This window comes from Melospiza melodia, unplaced genomic scaffold, assembly GCF_035770615.1.
Source record: "Melospiza melodia melodia isolate bMelMel2 unplaced genomic scaffold, bMelMel2.pri scaffold_35, whole genome shotgun sequence".
NCBI classification, from domain to species: domain Eukaryota; kingdom Metazoa; phylum Chordata; class Aves; order Passeriformes; family Passerellidae; genus Melospiza; species Melospiza melodia.
The window spans coordinates 1,050,048-1,059,412 of record NW_026948670.1 but is presented as its reverse complement, the minus strand read 5'-3'; positions in this window follow the sequence as shown (position 1 = coordinate 1,059,412).

Below are 9,365 nucleotides of genomic sequence, written 5' to 3'. Positions count from 1 at the left end.
GCTGCCTGAAAAGGTAGCAATTATGCACATTAAGGCACACCAAAAAGTGAGCTCAGAATTGGAAGAAGGAAATGAGCTGGTGGATAGAGAGGCAAAAGAAGCAGCAAAAGGTGAGGTAGCTACTGAAGGAGTCCTTATTCCAGATGGACAAATCTCCCTTGAAGGTAAGCCAGAATACAACAAGAGAGATAGGAAATTAATTGAAGATCAAAAAGGGACGTATAACCAAGAAGGGTGGGCTACCATTGAAAAGAAACTGGTAATCCCTTCCCATTTATTGTGGTCACTAGTAAGGGAAGAACACCAGAAAACGCACTGGGGAATAAATGCCCTATACACATACCTGATTGAAAGAATTGTTGCTAGGAATTTATATGCCACTATTACTCAGGTGACCCGACAGTGTGATCTTTGCCTCCAGACTAATCCCAAAAATACCCCCAGACCGAAACTCGGTCAGAGTGGGAGAGGCCATGGGCCTGGACAGCAGTGGCAAATTGACTTTTCAGAACTCACAAGGAAAGGGGGGTATCGGTATTTGCTGGTATTGACAGATACATTTTCAGGGTGGCCGGAAGCGTTCCCCACCAGAACTGTCAAAGCTCGAGAAGTGACCAGAGTATTATTACAAGAAATAATACCGCACTTCGGAGTTCCAGCCACAATATCCTCAGATAGAGGATCACATTTCATTTCCAAGATAGTGCAACAGATTAGTAGCCACCTGGGCATAGACTGGTGTGAAGGTCCGTCCAAAATGAACGGGTGACGAATGATTTTTGGGTGCAAAAATAACCAACAAGAGGCACAGGGGTTTTGCAGTAACAAATCAACAATGTACAATTTATTGATTATAACCACAGCTAAATATGCGTTTGGTTAAGGGATCCAGGGAAGAGAAGGGTAAGACAAGGAAAAAGGGAGGAAAGGAGGTCCGGGAATGGGGTATAGCTACCAAAACGTGATGTCTTCGGGGTCCCACCGCCGAAACTCACTGGTACACGTCTTGGGGAGATCTCAAAGGACAGTTGGGCCGAACCCCAATATATATACTGTTCTTGGTTGGGGGAAGGTAACTGAAATTAGGTTTCCATGGAGGGGAGAAGTCCATTGTTTTCATGGCCGAATGCTCACATGTACGTTAAGTTTTCCCCCTCCCTGAGTGTGGAGGGAGTACAGTCCCAGTCTCTGGAAGGAGGTTGCCAGGGGGGTGCCATGGGGGTGCCATGGGGGTGCCATGGGGGTGTCAATAGGGTGCCAGAGGGGTTCTTGGTTCCTTGATGAGGGGATTCGCATCTCTGTTGGTCTGTCACGGTGGTTGAAGACAGGCAAGAGGGGTCTTCTCATGGAGCGGGGGAGGAGCCACCCCAGAGCTCAGTCCAGCCAGCTCAGGAGTTTGGAAGAAAGTCCAGTTCAATTGTCCAGAAAAGGGCAGCATGCCCCCTTCGAGTACAGCATGGCGTGTTCTGCAAGCATCACTTGTGAACACACTAGATAAGCAGGAGACTTTCTTTCCCAACCGGCTTAGCAGCTTTAACCCTTCGGTAGTCTTTTCTCATGACAATTGTGAGGCAAAAAATGAAGGATTTTCGGATGGACTTCTACACGACCCCGTGACTCACGATTGTCTTGAGGAATCTTCATCAGCAGAGCTCTAGAGTGTCTTTGAAACTCGTTGCATGTCGGTAGCATAACCCCGGAAAAGTAGGGATGACAGGAGAGAGGGGATAAAAGGGGAAGAGAAGGAAAAGAAAGAGGGAAAAGGGGAACCAATAAACATAAACATAATTAATATTGATCATCATAACAACTTCACACGTGGTTATTTGTTATAACAATTTCAAAAATTATGATAATTTTAACAATTTCAAAAAATATTTATCAGTTAAAGCAATATCATTTAACAATTTCAAAATGATTAAAACAAATCACAACAAACAAATCATAATATTATCATCGTCTTTTAAAATTATTTTCTAAGAAGTAAAGTAACTTTCTGTAAGTCACACTTGATATTTAAGAAGTTGTTCTAGGGCACATATGCTTGATTCATAGCTGTTTCGTATCAAGTGTTTTGGGGACATCTATTGTATCGAGTACATCAGCTAAGCGGTGTGCATTGACTACAGCTGACAGTCTCTTAAGCTTTTTCATCATTCTCCAATTCAAAATGAATAGGGCTGCTGACAAGATAAAGCCAAGCGTAACTAGGATCAAAAGAACAACAATTGGATGGCACACACTGTTCAGAACACCTGTGGCAGTAGGTGACCACCCAAAAAGAGTATCCCTCCACCTATGCTCAACATCCTGCTTTGCCCTCTCCATAACCCGGTGTATTTGTTTCACATTGTGATGAACAGTCACCAGAGTCTTCTGTCCGCTCTCCTTGATTTTCTCGAGGATGTCCATCAGGTCCTGATGGAGCAATAGTTGTCTCACGAGGGTGAGGTTCATTCCGATAGGAGTGGGCATCAGCTTCTGGATCAGCGTGTAGTTGGATTGCAGTAGGTGGTGAGAAGTAACTGGAGCTTCATAAGAGAAATCGCGTTCTACTATCTTAGTAAAGTTACAAGCACAAAAATTTGAATGATTCTTTGCATCTACCACAACATCTTCTACAAAGACAGAATCACATGTCGTTCTAAAGCATGCACAGCCATTGCCTATGTATATAAGAGCTGTCTGGGTATCCTCATGTGGACGAATCTTGAAATGACAGATATTTTGCTCTACGTCTAAACAAATATTTGATCTATGATTGCATTGCTTTCACAGATGAACTCTTGTTGTTCTCGGACAACACAAGTTTCCAGGTTAACAGTTTGCCATTTGTCATCAACCTGACGGGCCCATCCCCTATGTTCAGTAGGATAGAGAACAGCTCCGTCATGGTTTAATCCTAATGCAATAACAGGGAAGACCAAATGTACAGAGGCATTGCGTATGGTTAGGACAAAAGCAGTGGCTATGTTTGAAATGGGATCATAGGTAAAGTTCACCAGGTTCCACCAGGATTGGAATTCTCTTTCAAATTCAGTGGCACTGTCCCAGATTATTTTCCGAATTTCTGTGGGGAAGGTGCCTTCCTCGCCCTCTCTTCGAATTGCAGCAGAGACAGATTGCATCTACAATTGTGCCTGGATACAGCTGAGGGCTAAGGAAACATTGTTCTGTGTAGCACTAAGTGCATCAATTACCAATTTGTGATCATCCACATTCACTCTTTCCCAATTTGGTAATATGCTTGATAGCAGCCACTGGTGTGTTCGCAAAAGCCAATAAGAATGACTGCAGTAGTTGCTGTAATTTGGTCAAATCTCTAATTGTGACAGCCAATTTATTCAAGTTCAATTAATTTACATGTTATGTATAATATCATCACCTGGTGTTACCATAAGGGGAAGGAAAAACATTATTTCTGTTATTCATCACTAGTGTTATCATGGTTTGTCAGGTCTTCATGTCCCTTGGAATTCTTCTGAAAAAGTAAACACAACAGACTCTGCCACGAAGAGGCAGAAAAGGTTAGAACAATGGAATTGCCAGAGAGGTTTTGAACAGCAGTGGTACTTCCCCTACAGCAGCAGGGGGTCCACCAAAAACAGGTTGTCCAGGGTAATGCCCTGGGTTCTTGAAATCATCTGCTCCCTGTAGTGAAGGAATTGTGCTTGGAGCTGTCTGGCAAAAAGCAGTGATTTTGGAACACTGATTTACCCCCCATCTATAGTAAGAGGTGTGAGAAGTCCATTTAATCTTTTCACCTTCTGCCCTATCCTGCACACTTTTGACAGTAAAGTGAGAAACATTACCAGATTGAATTTCCTGTGGGTTTAGGAAAATCCCAAACCATCCCTGCATTGCTTTTACAGTATTATCTCCTGTAGCTCTTTTAAAAGCATCAGCCTGGAGCAACCCAAATATAAACATAGCATAGGACTTGGTGTTAATACAGACAAGAAAGCAATTCTGTCCCTCACTTTGGAAAATACTCCAAACAGTTAACAGTTCCCCAACCTGGGCATTGTCCTGTTCCTCTCTGTTAGCAGAAGTGGGGGAGAGAGGAGGGGTTGCTTTAGTCACAGAGGCAGGTTTATTTTGGCTGCTACCCAAGCTCCCAGTTTCTTGGATTGCCCAGTTCTCCTCCACCTCCCTGGGAGCCAAGCCAACCACAAACACCCCTTCCCAGGTAGTGTACCTTTTCTCAGCATCTTTGAAACCATAGGAATAAAACCCAACAGGCTTTGTCAGACCCTCGGGACCCTGCTGCCAAATGTTTACTGAAAGTTGTGAGGAGGCAAATCCCCACTCCACCTGAAAGGGGTCTGTAGGATAGATAGGGTCCAGTGCTTGGTGAGCTGTCACTTCAAGAATCAGCAATTGCAATGTTTCCTTCTGAGAAGAAGTCCAATCCCATTTTATTCTTTTTCTCAGCAAGTCATAAAGGGGAACAAAAGGGTCATTCTGGTTACTAAGAAGTTTATCTGGTCTTTCTATAGGAGACAGAGCTACTATGGTTTTCTGAAGGAGAATTGCTGTAGGTTTAAGTGTTCCCGGAAGCCTTTGAGTTAAAGAGGTCATAATTTCAGGCTTTACAGGTGATTGGATTGGAGATTCAAAACCAGGAATTAATTTCTTTTCATGAATCAATTGCAGGCAGCCAGATTTGTGAATGTTTTCCAGGAGTTGGTCAAGGATACCAACCAAAGGGTCTCTCCTTTCCAAGGGGTTAAGCCCCTCAGCCCAATGAGCTGTGTGCTGATTTGGGGACCATGGGATGCGTCTGTCTGCTGTTGTTAGGAACACCCCATGTCTCCAGCACCCTCCAGCTTCTTGTTCTGACAAAAGAATCTGATCTCTCCCAGTGAGAGACACTTGACAAATGTGTTCTGTTTCAGATTTTTGGGGGCGAAGCCCATACTGCTTTGCAAGTTTTGTTAATTCAGTAGCAGTGTACGGGATTTCTTTAGTGGTTTTGTGCGGGCTAAAATCTTCATTATTGATATAGTTGTATTCTGTTTTAATTAGAGGTTTTGTGTTGTTACAGCAGTGTTTCCCGCAATTTTTCATCAGGGTTAATTCTGTTTGAGAACAATTTTGACTAGTGTGAGGAGTTTCTTTCTCCTCTGTTTCTTTTGAGGAATCAGAGTTCTGTGAATTTTTAACATGTTCCTCTCTCAGGGCAGTCCGTAACAAGTTATTTACATTTCTTTCTTCATCCAATTGTTTTTGCAAAACTTCAACTAGGTTTTGGAGGGAGTCTATGATAGCATTTTCCTCACTTTTTTGCTTAAAGCGAGTTTCTATGGCTGCTGTGAGACAGGCACCCAAGACTGAGCAGAGGACGGTTTTATTTTTGCCCAGTTTAAATTTTGTTTCATGTTGCAAAGAAGATATTCTATCAATAACATTTTCTAAGTTAAGCCAATTGCAGTTTGCCCATTCTTCTCCCCTCGGAGAAGGTGTGGCATTGTATTTAGCAAGCAGAGCATAAAATTCAGCTTTACCTTTTGCACTGAAGTTTTTAGTCATTTTGTGAGGGGAACAAAGCTACACCAGGGAGTTAACTTAAGTTACACAAATCACACAGCCTTTCCACTGTCCCCTGGCTTCCCTGGGTAGTTGAAGAGATAGAATCAGTCTGGGAGGCCCTGTGAGGTTGCTTCAAATTTGTCTCTTCCTTCCCAGACAGTACAGATACGCACTCACATGAACACAGGCACACACAAATGTTTTCTTTGTGAGGGGACCAGAACCTAGAACAGGGAAAAAGCCACTCAGCCTTCGCTGGGCCACCCCTCGCTCCCTGTGTAGGTGAAGTGACAATATCTGTCTAAAAGGCACTGCTTAATTACTTCAAGTCTGCCCCTTCCCTTTTAGACAGTCCAGGTACACAAAATACAGCAGTAAAAAACAGTTAACAGGTTCAAATTCACCTCAAAAACAACAGTAACAGGTTCAGATTCAATTCAAATACAACAACAACAACAACGGTATCAGTATCAGTATCAATATCAGTAAGAGCATCAATATCAGGATCAGGAGAAGTATCAGTGTCAGTGTCCGTGCCGGTAAAATCAGTAACAGAAATGACAGTAACAATTTCCCCTGCTTTTGCACCGAAAAATCTTTTGTGTCAATTCCGGAGCCTGTGTGCTCAATCGAGCATGAGATTTGGCTTTGGCGTGTGTAGTTTGTGAGAGGTTACAAACTACACAAAACCTGCAAAATCTCACTGGCTGCTGGAATCCTTGTCCGTGACGCCAATTATGTGAAGGTCCGCCCGAAATAAACGGGTGACGAATGATTTTTGGGTGCAAAAATAACCAACAAGAGGCACAGGGGTTTTGCAGTAACAAATCAACAAGGTGCAATTTATTGATTATAACCACAGTTAAATATGCATTTGGTTAAGGGATCCGGGGAAGAGAAGGGTAAGACAAGGAAAAAAAAAGGGAGGAAAGAAGGTCAGGGAATGGGGTATAGCTACCAAGACGTGATGTCTTCGGGGTCCCGCCGCCGAAACTCGCTGGTACACGTCTTGGGGAGATCTCAAAGGACAGTCGGGCCGAACCCCAATATATATACTGTTCTTGGTTGGGGGAAGGTAACTGAAATTCCATTGTTTTCATGGCCGAATGCTTCCCAGTCTCTGGGAGGAGGTTGCCAGGGGGGTGCCATGGGGGTGTCAATAGGGTGCCAGAGGGGTTCTTGGTTCCTTGATGAGGGGATTCGCATCTCTGTTGGTCTGTCAAGGTGGTTTAAGACAGACAAGAGGGGTCTTCTTATGGAGCGGAGGGGAACCACCCCAGAGCTCAGTCCAGCCAGGTCAGGAGTTTGGAAGAAAGTCCAGTTCAATTGTCCAGAAAAGGGCAGCATGCCCCCTTCGAGTACAGCACGGCGTGTTCTGCAAACATCACTTGTGAACACACTAGATAAGCAGGAGACTTTCTTTCCCAACCGGCTCAGCACTTTTAACTCTTCGGTAGTCTTTTCTCATGACAATTGTGAGGCAAAAAATGAAGGATTTTCGGATGGACTTCTACAGCATGGCCTGCGCTGGCCAGGCCTGACTGTGCCAAAGGCAGAGCTCAGCTGCCCTTGGGGGCTGCAGGAACAGTCCTGAGCCCAAAGAGCCTCCATGGCTGTGCTGGAGACCAAGGCTGCAGGAGGGAAATGCAGGGCTGCTGCAGGATGGGGAGGGCATTGAATTCCAGCACACACCTCAGCTCTCTGATGATCCCGACACCATGCTGGGCTCTGTTTCAGACTGGAGCAGAGCAGATGATGATGGGTCAAGAGCCCTGCAGGGCCATCAGGGACCTGCAACTTACAAGGTGCTCTGTTCTCCCTCAAGTGCTCTCTGAGAGATCCAATCCCAGCTGGGCATCTCAGGGCACAAGTGGCACTGGCTGTTCATGGGCACATAACTGATGTCAGCCTGGATAGGGGCACAGCTTTTATTACCTGTTAGTTTCATAATATACAAGCAAATCTTTATTATCTGGGTCATTTAAGTACTGTTAAGAAATGGCACAGTTTTCCCATCTGGAACAGGAATTTCCTGGAGGTGTACAGATGGCAGGAGGAAAAATACTGATCTTGCCTTCTACTGGTGTGACCAATATTTTGTCTATTACTTCCTCTCCATTTTTCTTCAGGTGTTTTCAGCTCTTCTGTTGAAATGGCCATGTCTAAGCACATCTCTTCCTTTACAGCAGGTGGATCTATGTACTTCTACTGCTCTCTGTTTTCCTCCTCTAGATGCTGTCTGGTCATTCAAGTGCCTCTCAATGACTGGCTTCATGCTTTGAGCTGGATGAAATTGCTCAATATTTCTGAAGTTCAAATAAATATATAATAAATATCATCTTAATTGTGTTTTTATCTATCACAGAATTACCTTATGTCTTTGTCTAAAACTGTTCCTGTACAGAAATCTCTTGGGGATGGTGGACATGTCAGATACCGCTGGGACATCACAGAGAGCTGAGGAAAGAGCTGTGATGGTTATTAAACTGTTCAAATACTTAATTTGTGTTTGTTTGCAAGAAACCTTTCTGTTCCTCTGAGTGTCACCAGTCCCTGACACCAAAGGACACAAACCTGCTGAGTTGTGGCTCCCACTGCAGGGGCACTTGGACCTTGGCTCTGCACAGGAGAGCTCTTCATCTCCTTTCCCTCATTTCCTCCCCCTGGGCATGGAGGGAGCTCCTGACTTCAGCCTGTGACTCGTGTGTGCAAAGAGCAAATCTGGGCAGAATTGGGGCAGGGAGGGTTTGGGGGGACCTTGGGATCTGTGCTGGGCACAGAAGGTGTTTTCCATTGCTCTGAGACTGTCTGCTGTAGAATGTGGATTTAATACCCAGCAGAGGAATGACTTTTGCATTTGATGGAGCTGTGGCTTGCCTTGGCTTTGTTGGCTGACAATAAATGAACATCCCTCTGTGTCTCAGGCAGCTCCTTCTCCAAGGAAAGCAGGTGGGAGTTGGAGCCAAGGAGCTGAAAGCTGCAGGTGCAGTCTGGGCTGGAGGGAGCTCAGATTTGCACAAGGCTGCTCTGAGTGCCAGGGCTTGGATGGGGGAAATGGTGGGGTGGGGGTATGGACAGAGTCTGATTGATTGTCAGCCATGAAGGGTCTTGATTTTCATATCTATTCAAACTGAATGAGGAACTACTTGGATTCACTGTCAATAAGAGACTGCACAGACTGATTTGTGAACAGGAAATGTCCCAAACAGGACCTTAAAAATCTTTTCTCACTGTCTTTTTAAATATAAGGCATTCACTTAGAACACACTACTGAAATCTATCAAATTAACCACAAACATTTGAACACTTAAATCAAATCAACACTTAAATCAAACTCCAGAGGCTTGGGTTCTTAAGGTGTTCTGAATGTTAATGATCTTTGGGACACTGAATTCCTGCACTGAAGAGCTGAAGGCTGAACAAGCATCTGCATCAGGAAAATTCAACCGCAGCCTCCAAGTTGCTGAGGATGTCAGCAGCCCCCACTGAGGCCATCCCTGCCCAGAGACCGTGGGGGAATGGGCAGACAAGGAGAGCGTCCCTGGGGCTGGGGCAGCACAACTCAGAGGCAGCAGCGGCTCCAGCTGGAAAATGGAGTGTGGAATGTGGCTGGGGAAGCCCTGCCTGGGCTGTGCCAAGCAGGACAGACAAGCCCTGCTCCCATCCACTAAAAAACAACTCTCTCAATGAGATATTTAAAAGAAATTACAATTGTTTGTGTACTCTGAGATGGACTCTCGTGAGAAATACCAACAAGATATTCTCAGGAGCTTAAAACAACAAATCAGCCTTTACTGACAACTTTAGAAAATCAGACAAGCTTTGCCAAAAGA